Source organism: Tachyglossus aculeatus, chromosome 26 (assembly GCF_015852505.1).
Source record: "Tachyglossus aculeatus isolate mTacAcu1 chromosome 26, mTacAcu1.pri, whole genome shotgun sequence".
NCBI lineage: Eukaryota > Metazoa > Chordata > Mammalia > Monotremata > Tachyglossidae > Tachyglossus > Tachyglossus aculeatus.
In genome coordinates, this window is record NC_052091.1 from 19,625,558 (window position 1) to 19,640,628 (window position 15,071).

The window sequence follows — 15,071 nt, forward strand, 5'->3', positions numbered from 1 at the left end:
AATTTACAGATGAGGGAACTGAGTCACAACGAAGTGATATATTTCTCTCTTTTTAATCGTATTTATCAAGTGGTTACTAGTTGCCAAGCACTATTTCCAAGTGCTGAGGTAAATACAAGGTTATCAGTTGGGACACCCTCCTTTTCGTGTGCGAGGCTCACGATCTAGGCGGGAAGGAGTAGAATTCAATCCCCATTAGACAGATAAGGAAACGGAGGCCCAGAGAAGTGAAGTGACTTGTTCAAGGTCGCCCGGCAGACAAGTGGCGGAACTGGGATTAGATCCCAGGTCCTCTGAATCCGAGGCCCGATCTCTATCCATTAGGTCACACTGCTTCTCAATAGTAATCACTCAGTCATTTGATAGCTTTTATTGAGCTGGCAGTATGAGCAGAGGACTGCAATAGGCAATCAATCAGTCATATATATTGAGCACTTACTGTGTACCGAGCACTCTACTAAGTGCCTGGGAGAGTACGACACAACAATGTAACACACAGTCCCTGCCCACAGTGAGTTTACAGTCCAGCGGTATGCATCTGGAAGATTTTATTGTACTCTTCCAAGCACTTAGTTAAGTGCTCACTGAATATGACTGAGTATAGTGAAAAAGTCAGGAAGTGGTGAATACTTTAAGCTAAAGAGAGAAATCATTTAGGTTGGGTCACAGTGATAGAAAGTAAGTCGAAATGTTGCTTCTCCCTCATTGGAAATACAACCAGGAAGTGATTCATTCATTCATATTTATTGAGCACTTACCGTGTGTAGAGCACTGTACTAAGCACTTGGGAGAGGACAGTATAACAATAAACAGACACATTCCCTGCCTATGATGAGTTCGCAGCCTAGAGACAGAGATTGAATGATAGGGTTTTCCATCCCAGTTAATTCGTCTGTTGCTAATTACTGTTCAGAGGAGAAACTCGAGATGTGTCCAGACTAAAATTAGAGGATTTTAATTGCAGCTTCGGTTTGCAACATACGGTTGCCATACACTGGGTTGTAGCATCGATGTGGGTAAATGTCATCAACCCTCCTGTGCTAGTGGGTACAGTGGGACAGACATTTCTTGGTACTTGAAGAGGCAGCTTTCCCTCTCAGGATGGCACCTGGAGAGTTTCCAGTACTCTACCAGTCTCAGCTTCGGGAGGGAGAGTCAAGCAGAGGCTTACCCATTCCAGTCCTAGCTTGGGCAGGGCTAGCGACTGGAAGGCAATCTGCTACAAGTCAAAACTCACCCGCGCTGGACAGCAGTGGCATCAGAGTCGAGAGTGGAGACTTAAGTTTACTGTGCAGAAGAAGGCAATAGTAAGCCACTTCCATATTTTTTCCAAGAACACTCTATGGATCCATTACCAGAACGATTGCAGATGGAAGTGGGGTGTTGTGGGAGTGATGTGTCCATGGCGTCGGTATAGGTCGGAAACAATCCAGCAGTGTAAGGAAAGATGAGACAGGAAGAGGAAGCATTGATATTCTGGAGCACCTAAAATGTCTGAACAGCAGTCAGTCAGTTGTATTTATTGAGCCCTTACAGTGTGCAGGGCACTGTACTAAGCACTTGGGAGAGTTCAGTAGAACAATAAACAGTCACATTCCCTGTCCACAACAAGCTTACAGTCTAGAGGGGGAGACAGACATTAATATACTTAAATATATTACAAATATAGAAGAAATAGCGTGGCTCAGTGGAAAGAGCATGGGCTGTGGAGTCAGAGGTCATGAGTTCAAACCCCAGCTCCGCCAATTGTCCGCTGTGTGACTTTGGGCAAGTCACTTAACTTCTCTGTGCCTCAGTTCCCTCATCTGTAAAATGGGCATTGACTGTAAGCCCCCCATGGGACAACCTGAGCACCTTGTAACCTTCTCAGTGCTTAGAACAGTGCCTTGCACATAGTAAGCACTTAATAAATGCCATTATTATTATTAATAATAAATATGGACATAAGTGTCATGGGGCTGAGGGCTGGCGGAATGAATAAAGGGAGCAAGTCAAGGTGACACAGAAGGGACAGGGGAAGAGGAAAGGTGGGCTTAGTCAGGGAAGGTCTCTTGGAGGAGATGTGCCTTTAATAAGGCTTTGAAGCCGGGTAGAGTCGTTGTCAGGAGCATATGAGGAGGGAGGGCGTTCCAGGCCAGAGGCAGGATGTGGGCGAGGGGACAACGGCAAGAGAGACAAGATGAAGAGGGAGAGACTTGAAAAGGTATTTCTTGAACCTGTCTGCTTTGTCTCAGCCCAACCTGTGTTCATCTTATGGTCCTTTCTGCTGAGCCTGATTAAGACCGGGAAGTGCAAATTCAAACAAAACGTCCAAACAACAATAATAATAATAGTGGCATTTGTTAAGTGCTTACTAGGTGCCAGGCACTGTCCTAAGCACAAGGGTAGATACAAACTTATCAGATTGGGAACAGTCCCTGTCCCATATAGGGCTCACAGTCTTAACCCCCACTTTAGACATGAGAGAACAGAGGCCCAGAGAAATGAAGTGGTTTGCCCAAGGTCATACATCAGACAAGTGGCAGAGCTGGGATACGAACCCATGACCTTCCCAAGCCCGTGATCGATCCACTATACCATGCTGCTTCTGTAAACACAAAGCAAAGAACAGTGATTCATTCATTCAGTCATATTTGCTAAGCGCTTACTGTGTGCAGAGCACTGTACTAAGCGTTTGGAAAGTACAGTTCAGCAAAAAATAGGGCAACGGGCTCAATTCCCTGGACCATCAGGATTTGCTCCAGTGTTGTCTTCTGATTAAGAGATAGCGTCTTGTTCCTTTTGAGTGGTGAAGCTGTGGAGATGACGTGTCGCTGAGGGAAACTTGACTCCTGGTGAAGGACAACTCTCTTGTTTTTGTGTTTTTTATGGTATTTGTTAAGCACTATGTTCCAGGCACTATACTAAGTGCCTGGGGAAGATAATTTTCAGTCTTATTCTCATTCTCCTTCTCAGTCTCTGTCACAGGCTCCTCTCCTGCCTCCCACCCCCTAACTGTGGGGGTCACTCAATGTTCAGTTCTGGTTCCCCTTCTACTCTCCATTTACACCCACTCCCTTGAAGACCTCATTCGCTCCCATGGCTTCAACTACCTCCTCTATGCAGATGATTCCTAAATCTGCATCTCCAGTCCTGATCTCTCTTCCTCTTGCAGTCTCACATCTCCTCCTGCCTTCAAGACATCTGTATTTGGATGTCCTCCCGTCACCTCAAGCTTTACATGTCCAAAGCAGAACTCCTTATCTTCCCACCCAAACCCTGTCCTCCCCGACTTTCCCACCATTGTAGATGATGCCACCATCCTTCCTGTCTCACAAGCCCATAACCTTGGTGTTATCCTTGACTACTCTTTCTTGTTCAACCCACACTTTCAATCCACCACTAAATCCTCTTGGTACCAACTTCAAAACATCACTCCTCTCCATTCAAACTGCTACCATGTTAATATAATCAATTCTCCTATCCCACCTCGATTACTGCATCAGCCTCCCTGTTGATCTCCCAGCCTCTTGTCTCTCCCCACTCCGGGCCTTACTTCACTCTGCTGCCCGGATAATTTTTCTATAAAAACGTTCAGGCCATGTTTCCCCTCTCCTCAAGAACCTGCAGTGGTTGCCCATCCGCCTCCACATCAAACAAAAACTCCACCCATTTGCTTCAAAGCACTCAATCACCTCCTCTTACCTCACCTCACTACTCTCCTACTATAACCCAGCCTACACACTTCATTCCTTTGGTGCTAACCTCCTCACTGTTCCTCGATCCCGTCTATCTGACCGCCAACCCCTCTCCCACATCCTGCCTCTGGCCTGGAATGCCTTCCCTCCTAAAATCCATCAGACTATTACTCTCCCCCAATTTCCAAGCCTTACTGAAGGCATATCTCCTCCAAGAGGCCTTCCCTGACTAAGCCCGCCTTTCTTCTTCTCCCACTCCCTTCTGCATCATCCGGACTTGCTCCCTTTGTTCATCCCCCTGTCCATATCTATCATTTATTGATTTCTATTAATGTCTGTCTCCCCCCTAGACCGTAAACTTGTTGAGTGCAGGGAATGTGTCTGCTTATTGTTGTTTTGTACTCTCCCAAGCACTTAGTACAGTTCTCTGCACACAGTAAGCACTCAATAAATACAGTCGAATGGATGAATGAAGATAAAAGATAATCAGGTTGGACACAATCCCTCTCCCACATGAGGCTCACAGTCTTAATCCGTTCATTCATGGGTCGTGATACCTTTTCAGGGAATGGAATTTCTTGTCTGAAGTGTTCGATTAGGACTATTTTAGTTACAGCAGCCAGTCTCAAGACCCCCCACTTTTATGCTATTTGTTAAGCGCTTACTATGTGCCAGGCACTGTACTAAGTGCTGTGGTAGACCTAATCTAATCAGGTTGGGCGCAGTCCCTGTCCCACCTGGGGCTCAGCTTTAATCCCCATTTTCCAAATGAGGGAACTGAGGCCCAGAGAAATGAAATGACTTGCCCATGATCCCACAGCAGGCGAGTAGAGCTCAATTATCAGAACGGAGGTCCTTTCAGCTCCCAGGCCCGTGTTCTTCTGCTGTGCTTTCAAATTAAGGGAAATTGCCCACTGTTGGGTAGGGACTGTCTCTATATGTTGCCAATTTGTACTTCCCAAGCGCTTAGTACAGTGCTCTGCACACAGTAAGCGCTCAATAAATACGATTGATGATGATGATGATGATTCAGTTGCAGCATTGAGAATTTCAGCCCACTCCACAACTTTCAATTTCAGGTTTCAGATTTGATGGCAAAGTGATCCGCTGAGCCTTGCAGATTCTCGTAAGGGGAGGGACCCGGATGTTTTCTGTATGAAACCTTTCCCCTCGGCACCGTGGATCCCCTTTGAAAGCAGTGGCTCATGGGAAACTAGGACTAGAGCAGTAGGAAGAAGCGGTGGGGCCTAGTGGATAAATGATATTATTAATAATAATAATAATGGCATTTATTAAATGCTTACTATGTGCAAAGCACTGTTCTAAGCGCTGGGGAGGTTACAAGGTAATCAGGTTGTCCCACGGGGGGCTCACAGTCTTAATCCCCATTTTACAGATGAGGTAACTGAGGCCCAGAGAAGTTAAGTGACTTGCCCAAAGTCACACAGCTGACAATTGGCGGAGCCAGGATTTGAACCCATGACTCCAAAGCCCATGCTCTTTCCACTGAGCCGTGCTGCTTCTCAAAGCACAGGCCTGGAAGTCAAAAGGATCTGGATTCTAATCCCAGCCCGGCTGCTTGTCTCCTGTGTGACCTGGGGCAAGTCACTTTACTTCTCTGGGCCTCAGTTACCCCATCAGTAAAATGGGGACTAAGACTGTGAGCCTTATGTGGGAAAGGGACTGTGTCCAACCTAATTAACTTGTATCTACCCCAGTGCTTAGTACAGTGCCTGGCAAATAGTAAGTGGTTAACAAATACCATAAAAAAAGAGTTGGGGTGAATGGGACTCACTTTGGATAGTGAGTTTTCAGAGAAGTGAGGGATGGGGGAAGAGTGGCAGGGGATTCGTCTGGTGGACTGTGGCTTGAGAGAAGCAGCAAGGACTAGTGGATAGAGTTTGGGACTGGAGTCAGAAGGATCTGGCTCAATCAATCGATTGACTCAAGCAATCAATCAATGGTATTTATTGAGCACTTACTATGTTCCAAATGCCCACTCCCCTTCCAAAATCTTAATGTCTCAATAATAACTGGTATTTCTTAAAAGCTTACTATGTGCCAGGCACTTTACTAAGCACTGGGGTAGATAATGATAATAATGATAATAATAATAGTATTTGTTAAGCACTTACTACATGCCAAGCCCTGTTCTAAGCGCTGGGGTAGATGCAAGGTAATCAGGTTGTCCCATGTGGGGTTCACAGTCGTAATCTCCATTTTACAGATGAGGTAACTGAGGCCCAGAGAAGTGAAGTGACTTGCCCAAAGTCATGCAGCTGACAAGTGGTGGAGTTGGGATTAGAACCCACAACCTCTGACTCCCAAGCCCGGGCTCTTTCCACTAAGCCACGCAAATCAGGCTGGACGTGCTCCCTGTCCTACATTGGGCTCACAGTCTTCATCCCATTTTACAGATGAGGTAACTGAGGCACAGAGAAGCTAAGTGACTTGCCCTAGGTTGTGCAGCAGACATTTAATATTTGCCCCACCCTCAACCTCACACCACTTATGTACAAATGTTTAAATTATTTATTATAAATTTCTTATTCATATTAATATCCATTGTCTTCCCTTCCAGACTGCAAACTCATTTTGGGCAGGGAACATGTCCGCTAATTCTCTTGTAGTGTACTCACCCAAGTGCTTAGAACATTGCTTGGCACATAGTGAGCGCTTTAACAAGTACCATAATTATTAGTATTCAGCCACTCAAATTGAGAGCTTACTATGTGCAGAGCACTGTACTAAGTGCTTGAGAATACCAAATAACAATATAACAGACACAATCCCTGCCCACAATGAGCTTTATTATTATCATTATTATTATTAGAACAGCGGCTGTGATGGTGATAGGATTACATTGGTGAAGAAGTTTGGTGTGGTGAGAGTTTGTGTAGGGATTGTGATGATAAACTTCAAAAGTTTGTTGGTGTACTCCCCCAAGCATTTAGTACGGTGCTTTGCACACAGTAAGCACTCAATAAATATGACTGCATGATGAAGAGGATGCTGATGACGACCATGGTGGTGTTGAGGATGAGGTGTAATTTCTCTGATGATGAGAAACCTCAGCCATAGGTTTGATTTCAGCACCCTAGTGTGACCGCAACTGAATCCTACAAGGTGAAAGGTGAAAGCCTTCTTCCAGATATTAAGAATTGTAATCGACTGCTTGCTTTGGGCAGGGAACATGTCTACCAACTCTGTAAATTGAATTCTCCCAAGCACTTAGTACAGTGCTCTGCAGACCAAAAGCACCAAATAAATATGACAGATTGATTGATTGACTGTGAGCTCTTCAGCATGGGGAAGCCCGGATTTTCTTACCTGAACTGATTTTTTTTCAGTGGCAGGGGTGGGGAGGACAAGTTTTGTTGTTTCAAATCCTGATTCATTGACTTCATCAGTGATTTACTGAGTAGGATCTATATTTGGGAAATATTTCTCTCTGTCTTTTCCCCGTTAGCTGAAGATGGTTCCCCTGGAGGGAAGGGCCATGCATGTCAAAAATGCCTGAAATATGTGCACTGTCCTCCAGACTGAAATCTCAGTCTGTCAGTCATATTTTCTGAGTACTTACCATGTCTAGAGAACATGCGAGGACAATACAACAATAAACAGACACATTCCCTGCCCACAGTGAGCTTACCGTCTAGAGGGAGAGACGGACATCAGTATAAATAAATAAATAACAGATATGGAAATAAGTGCTGTGGGGCTGGGATGGAGGATTAATGAAAGGGAGCAAGTCAGGGTGACATAGAAGGGAGTGGGAGAAGAGGAAAGGTGGACTTAGGGAAGGCCTCTTGGAGGAGAAGTGTCTTCACTAAGGCTTTGAAGTGGGGGAGAGTCATTGTCTGTAGGATATGAGGAGGGAAGGCATTCCAGGCCAGTGGCAGTGAGCCTGTTGTTGGGTAGGGACCTTCTCTATATGTTGTCAATTTGTACTTCCCAAGTGCTTAGTACAGTGCTCTGCACACAGTAAGCGCTCAATAAATACGATTGAATGAATGAATGAAGACTTGGACGAGAGGTTGGTGGTGAGATATATGAGATTGAGGTACAGTGAGGAGGTTGGCATTAGAGGAGTGAAGTGTGCGGGCTGGGTTGTAGTAGTAATAATAATAATGGCATTTATTAAGCACTTACTATGTGCAAAGCACTGTTCTAAGTGCTGTGGAGGTTACAAGGTGATCAGTTTGTCCCACGGGGGGCCCACAGTCTTAATCCCCATTTTACAGATAAGGTAACTGAGGCACAGAGAAGTGAAGTGACTTTCAATCAATCAATCAATCAATCATATTTATTGAGCGCTTACTGTGTGCAGAGCACTGTACTAAGCGCTTGGGAAGTACAAGTTGGCAACACATTGAGACGGTCCCTACCCAACAGTGGGCTCACAGTCTAGAAGGGGGAGACAGAACAAAACAAAACGTATTAACAAAATAAAATAAATAGAATAAAAATGTACAAATAAAATAAACAAAGAGTAATAAATACGTACAAACGTATATACATATATACAGTTGCTGAGGGAGCGGAAGGAGGTAAGGCATGGGGGATGGGGAGGGGGAGGAGGGGGAGAGGAAGGAGGGGGCTCAGTCTGGGAAGGCCTCCTGGAGGAGGTGAGCTCTCAGTAGGGCTTTGAAGGGAGGAAGAGAGCTATCTTGGCGGATGTGCAGAGGGAGGGCATTCCAGGTCAGGGGGATGATGTGGGCTGGGGGTTGAAGGCAGGACAGGTGAGAACGAGGCACGGTGAGGAGATTAGCGGCAGAGGAGCGGAGGGTGCCGGCTGGACTGTAGAAGGAGAGAAGGGAGGTGAGGTAGGAGGGGGCGAGGTGATGGAGAGCCTTGAAGCCGAGGATGAGGAGTTTTTGCCTGTTGCGTAGGTTGATTGGTAGCCACTGGAGATTTTTGAGGAGGGGAGTAACATGCCCAGAGCGTTTCTCGACAAAGACGATCTGGGCAGCGGCGTGAAGTATGGATTGAAGTGGGGAGAGGCGGGAGGATGGGAGATCGGAGAGGAGGCTGATGCAGTAATCCAGACGGGATAGGATGAGAGCTTGAACGAGCAGGGTAGCGGTTTGGATGGAGAGGAAAGAGCGGATCTTGGCAATGTTGCGGAGGTGAGACTGGTAGGTTTTGGTGACGGATTGGATGTGAGGGGTGAACGAGAGAGCAGAGTCGAGGATGACACCAAGGTTGTGGGCTTGTGAGACGGGAAGGATGGTAGCTCTGTCAACAGTGATGGGAAAGTCAGGGAGATGGCAGGGTTTGGGAGGGAAGACAAGGAGTTCAGTCTTGGACTTGCCCAAAGTCACACAGATGACAAATGGTGGAGTCAGGATTTGAAATCATGACCTCTGACTCCAAAGCCCGTGCTCTTTCCACTGAGTCACGCTGCTTCTCTAGTAGGAGAGTAGCAAGGTGAGGTAGGAGGGGGCAAGGTGATTGAGTGCTTTAAAGCCAGTTTTGGGAACAGGATAGGGAACGTCTCTACCAACTCTGTTATATTGTAGTCCCCAAACGCTTAGTACAGTACTCCTCACACAGTACACACTCAGTAACTACGATTGATTGGTTGCTTGATCAATAGGCGATGGCTTGTATTTCTTGGTTCATGGCTTCAGGAACTGGCTGGCAAAGCAGCATGGCCTAGTGGAAAGAGCACAGGACCTGAATTCTAATTCTGACTCTGACAGATGCTTCCTTCGTGACCTTGGGCAAGTGACTTAACTTCTCTGTGCCTCAGTTCTCCTATTCTCCCTCCTGCTTAGACCATGAGCCGCATGCAGGATAGGAACTGTGTTCAAACTGATTCACTTACATCTACCCCAGCACTTAGAACAATGTTTGACACCTTGTAGGCACTCAATAAATATTTGTATATAATACAGACAAGTGGCAGAGCTGGGGTTAGAATCCATATCTCCTGACAGCAAGACCTGTGTTCTTTCCACTAGACAGTAATCTACCTTCCCCGCCCCCCAGGCCCCACCTCCAACTTTTTGAACCATTTTGATCCATTTCCTACATTCCTTTCTTCTTTCTCCATCCCTACATTGATCCTGAGGGATTTCAATATCCACAGAGTTGTTCCTGATGACCCTTCTGCTACCCGCCTTCTATCACTGCTCAACTCTGCTGACCTCCTGCCTTACCCCACCTCACCCACTCACCCACTTGGACACACACTCGATCTCATCATCTCTAGTCACTGTACAATCTCTCCCTTCACCAACTCTGAAATCCCTCTATCTGACCACAGCTTTCTCACATGCCTTCTCTGCCACACACCTCCTCCCCACAAATCTTTCCTGTTCCCCCACAGAGACCACCGATGCTTTGACCCCAACCAGTTTTCTCAAGTCATCATGCCCCATTTTGCCTCCATCCCCAAACTACCTTCCCTTGATGACGTAGTTGATGCCCTCAAACCACCCTCCCTTTTTCCTTCCCTAACCTCCATCTTCAACTGTTCTCTCTCCATTGGTTTCTTCCCCACTGCGTTCATGTCTCCTCTATCCTAAAAAACCCCTTCCTTGACCCCACGGCTCCCTCCTGTTATCGCGCCAAATCCCTCCTACCATTCCTCTCCAAACTCCTTGAGCGAGTTTTCTGTACCTGCTATCTCAAGTTCCTCTTCTCCAGTTCTCTCCTGGGTCCCCTCCAATCTGGCTTCTGTCCCCTTCACTCCACAGAAACCTCCCTCTCGAAAAATCACCAGTGATCTCCTCCTTACCAAATCCCAGAATCTCTATTCCATCCTAATCCTCCTTGACCACTCAGCTGCCTTCGACATTGTCGACCATCCCCTTCTCCTGGAAAAATGATCCAACCTCAGTTCACTGACACTGTCCTTTTCTGGTTCTCCTCCTATCTCTCTGGCCACTCGTTCTTTGTCTCCTTTGCAAGATCCTCCTCTGGCTCCCACCCTATAACTCTGGGGGTCCCTCAAGGTTCGATTTTGGGTCCCCTTCTATTCTTCATCTTCACTCACTGTCTTGGGGAACTCATTCGCTCTCATGGATTCATCTACCACCTCTATGCGGGTGATTCCCAAATCCGCATCCTCAACCCTGATTTCCTCTCCCTTTCTGAAGTCTAGCATTTTCCTCTGCCTTCAAGACATCTCTAATTGGATGTCCTTCCATCACCTCAAACTTAACATATCTAAAACAGAGCTCCTTATCTTCCCACCCAAACCCTGTCTTTCCCCTGACTCTCCCATCACTGTAGACAGCATCACCATCCTTCTTGTCTCACAGGCCCATAATTCTAGTGTTCTCCTTGACTCCTGTCTCTCATTCAACTCACATATTCAATTTGTCACTAAATCCTGTAGGTTCAACCTTCACAACATTGCTAAAATCCATCCTTTCCTCAATCCAAACTGCTGCCACGTTAATCCAATCACTTATCCTATCTTGCGTCGATGACTGTATCAATCTTCTTGCTCACCTCCCTGCCTCCTGTCTCTCCCCAATCCAGTCCGTGCTTCACTTTGCTGCCTGGATCATTTTTCTACAAAAACGTTCAGTCCATGTTTCCCCAGTCCTCAAGAACCATCCACCTCCTCATCAAACAGAAACTCCTCACCGTTGGCTTTAAACCACTCCTTCCTCACCTCACTACTCTCCTACTACAACTCAGCCCGCCCACTTTGGTCCTCTAACACCAGCTTTCTCACTGCACCTCAGTCTCGTCTATCTCACCGCCGACCTCTCGGCCACATCCTGTTTCTGGCCTCGAATGACCTCCCTCTGCATACCAGCCAGACTCTCCCCCTTCTTCAAAACCTTAATGAAGACACATCTCTTCCCAGAGGCCTTCCCTGACTAAGCCCTCCTTTCCTCTTGGCCCACTGCCTTATGGATAGCCCTGACTTGCTTCCTTTATTCACACTCCCCTTCCCAACCCCACAGCACTTTATGTCCAATTGATAATATAAATTTATCAATTTATATTAATGTCTCTCTCCCTCTCTAAACTGAAAGTTCTTTGTGGGCAGGGAATGTGTCTGTTATATTGTTGTGTTGTAAACTCCCAGGTGCTTAGTACAGTGCTCTGCACACAGTAAGCGCTCAGTAAATAAGGTAGATTGATTGATAGGCCACTCCTCCAAGCAGGGAAGCAAACACAGAACTCTGCAAATACTCACGGAAGATCCAATGTAATGGATCCAATGTAAAGCAGCATGCATGGAGAAGCAGCATGGCATAGAGGATAGAGCATGGGCCTAGGAGTCAGGAGGTCATGGGTTCTAATCCTCCGCCACATGTCCTGTAGGTGATCTTGGGCAAGTCCCCTCACTTCTGTTGGCCTCAGTTCCCGCATCTGTCAAACAGGGATTGAGACTGTGAGCCCCTCGTGAGACAGGGACTGTGTCCATCCCAGTTTGCTGGTATCCACCCCAGTGCTTAGTATAGGGGCTGGCACATAGTAAACACTTAACAAATACCCCCATTATTATTATCATTATTAAGGGACTCCTCTGAGGGAAAAACATTCTGAAGAGCTGTGCGCTTAGGGAGTGTTTGCAGTGTTTCCTTCTCTGCTCAACAAATAGCGGTTATTGATCAATCAAACCCCATCCAACCTCACAATGGTGGGGACTTGCTCTGAGACAGCCCCAATTCCCCTGTGTGCTTCAGTTGCCCCATCTGAGGGGGAACACAGAAGGAACTGTCAGGGAAGACTTAGGAGCCTGGAAGCACAGAGGAGGATTTGTTTGTCCACTTCACGTGCCTGAGACAATCACTGGACAAGCCTGTCACGATCTCCCAGGAATTTTGTGCTGGGTCCCTGCCTGGTGCGAAATGACTCATCCAAAAGCACAGACATGCCAAGTCGCTTTATGGAAATGATTCTTGACTCGATTCTCGTGGAGCTGAAACCTTCCTTTGTTCGTCAAGGAAGAATTTTGGGGTTGTTGAGAAGGAATAAGCAGGGGGTTGGCTCTTTCACGAGGAGTGTTCGCACAATGCTGTGTTTAGCTCCTTGTGGGCAGTGAACGTTTCTGCCAGCTCTATTAATGTTTAATGATAATTGTGATATTTGGTAAGCGCTTACTATGTGCCAAGCTCCGTTCTAAGCTCTGGGGCAGATACGAGTTATTGAGGTTGGACACAGTCCCTGTCCCACCTGGGGCTCACAGTCTTAATCCCCATTTTACAGATGAGGTAACCGAGGCACAGAGAATTTAAGGGATATTCCTGAGGTCACACAGCAGGCAAGTGGCAGAGCCGGGATTAGAACCCATGTCTTCTAATTCCCAGGCCCGTGCTCTATCCACTAGGCTATCCTGCATCCCATGCTATTGTGCTGTACTCTCCCAAGTGCTTAATACAGTGCTCTGCACATAGTAAGTGCTCAGTAAATACAATTTTTATGGCATTTATTAAGCGCTTACTATGTGCAAAGCACTGTTGTTTATGATGATGATGATGGCATTTATTAAGCACTTACTATGTGCAAAGCACTGTTCTAAGCACTGGGGAGGTTATAAGGCGATCAGGTTGCCCCACAGGGGGCTCACAGTCTTAATCCCCATTTTAAAGATGAGGGAACTGAGGCACAGAGAAGTTAAGTGACGTGCCCAAAGTCACACAGCTGACAATTGGCAGAGCTGGCATTTGAACCCATGACTTCTGACTCCAAAGCCCGTGCTCTTTCCACTGAGCCACACTGCTTCTCCATTGATGCACTGATCTGCTTGGAGAACAGGTGTGACCTAGGTGGAAAGAATACAGGACTCAGAGACATGGGAAGCCATATGGCGTAGTGGATAGAGCCAGGGCCTCGGCGTCTGAAGGTCATGGGTTCTAATCCCAGTTCTTCCAGTTGTCTGCTGTGCAATATTGAGCAAGTCACTTCACTTCTCTGGACCTCAGTTGCCTCATCTGTAAAATGGGGATTGAACTGTGAGCCCCACATGGGAAAGGGACTGTGTCCAACCCGATTTGCTTGTATATACCCCAGCGCTTAGTACAGTGCCTGGCACATTGTAAGTGCTTAACAAATACCATAATAGTAATAATAATTATTATTTCCAGTTCTGCCACCTGTCTGCTCTGCGACCTTCAGCAAGTCGCTTCACTTTTCTGGGCCTCATCTTCCTCTGAAAAATGGGGATCAACTTGACCTCCCTAACTCTATATATCTATAAATTATTTATTCTCTGTTATGAATGCCTGTCTCCTGCTGTAGACTGTAAGCTCATTGTGGGTGGGGAATATGTCTGCTAATTCTGTTGTATCTATATTCTTGGGCTTTTACTCCATCTACCAACTCTGTTGTTTTATACTCTCCCAAGCCCCTAGTATGCTTGTTGTGTACACAGTACGCACTCAGTAAATGCCATTGATTGATTGATTAGTCCATTACCCTATCTGCTCTGATTATGTCTTATCTATCCCAGTCAGTCAGTCAATAGCTTACTGTATTGAGCACTTATTCTGTGCAGAGCCCTGCACTAAATGCTTGGGAGAATATGGTATAACAATATAACAGACACATTCCCTACCTACCGATGCTTAGCACAGTGTTGGTACCTAAAAAAGGCTTAACAGATGCCACAGTTATTAATGTTATTGTTTTATCACAAACACCCAGCTCTGGACCTGATATGCTCATTTAGATTTCTGTAGTTTTCAGTGTCTCCTGGAAGGGACTTTTTTATGGTATTTGTTAAGCACTTATTGGGTGCCAGGCACTGTACTAAGCACTGAGTAGATCCAAGTTTATCAGGTTGGACACAGTCCGTGTCCCACATTCATTCATTCATTCAGTCATATTGATTGAGCGCTTATTGTGTGCAGAGCACTGTACTAAGCTCTTGGGAAAGTACAATACAACAATAAACAGTGACATTCCCTGCCTACAACGAGCTTATAGTCTAGAAGGGGGAGACAGACACCAATACAAATAAATAAAATTACAGATATGTACCTAAGTGCTGTGGGGCTGAGAGGTGGGAAGAGCAAAGGGAGCATGTCAGGGCGATGCAGAAGGGAGTGGGAGGTAAGGAAAAGTGGGGCTTAGTCTGGGAAGGCCTCTTGGAGGAGATGTGCCTTCAATAAGGCTTTGAAGCATGGGAGAGTGGTTATCTGTAGGATTTGGGGAGCGGAGGGTATTCCATGCCAGCGGCAGGATGTGGACCAGTGGTTGGCGGCGAGTCAGGCGAGATTGAGGCACAGTTAGAAGGTTAGCACTAGAGGAGCTAAGGATGCGGGCTGGGTTAAAGAGGAAAGAAGCGAGGTGAGGTAGGAGGGGTCAAGGCGATGGAGTGCTTTAAAGCCAATGATGAGGAGCTTTCATTTGATACAAAGGTGGATAGGCCACCACTGGAGATTTTTGAGGAGTGGGGTGTCATGTCCTGAGCATTTTTTT

At 46.4% G+C, this 15,071-nt stretch overlaps 1 protein-coding gene and 1 non-coding gene across 2 annotated transcripts in view; both read left to right on the plus strand.

The window, feature by feature from the left end:
* The window catches only part of SH3GL3 (SH3 domain containing GRB2 like 3, endophilin A3), an 86,220-nt gene that overhangs the window by 32,943 nt on the left and 38,206 nt on the right, over positions 1 to 15,071 (plus strand). The gene's annotated exons all lie outside the window — the stretch shown is intronic.
* On the plus strand, positions 1,091 to 1,227 carry LOC119946288. Its single transcript, XR_005456394.1, has one exon. It is a non-coding gene; the product is annotated as a small nucleolar RNA SNORA7 (small nucleolar RNA).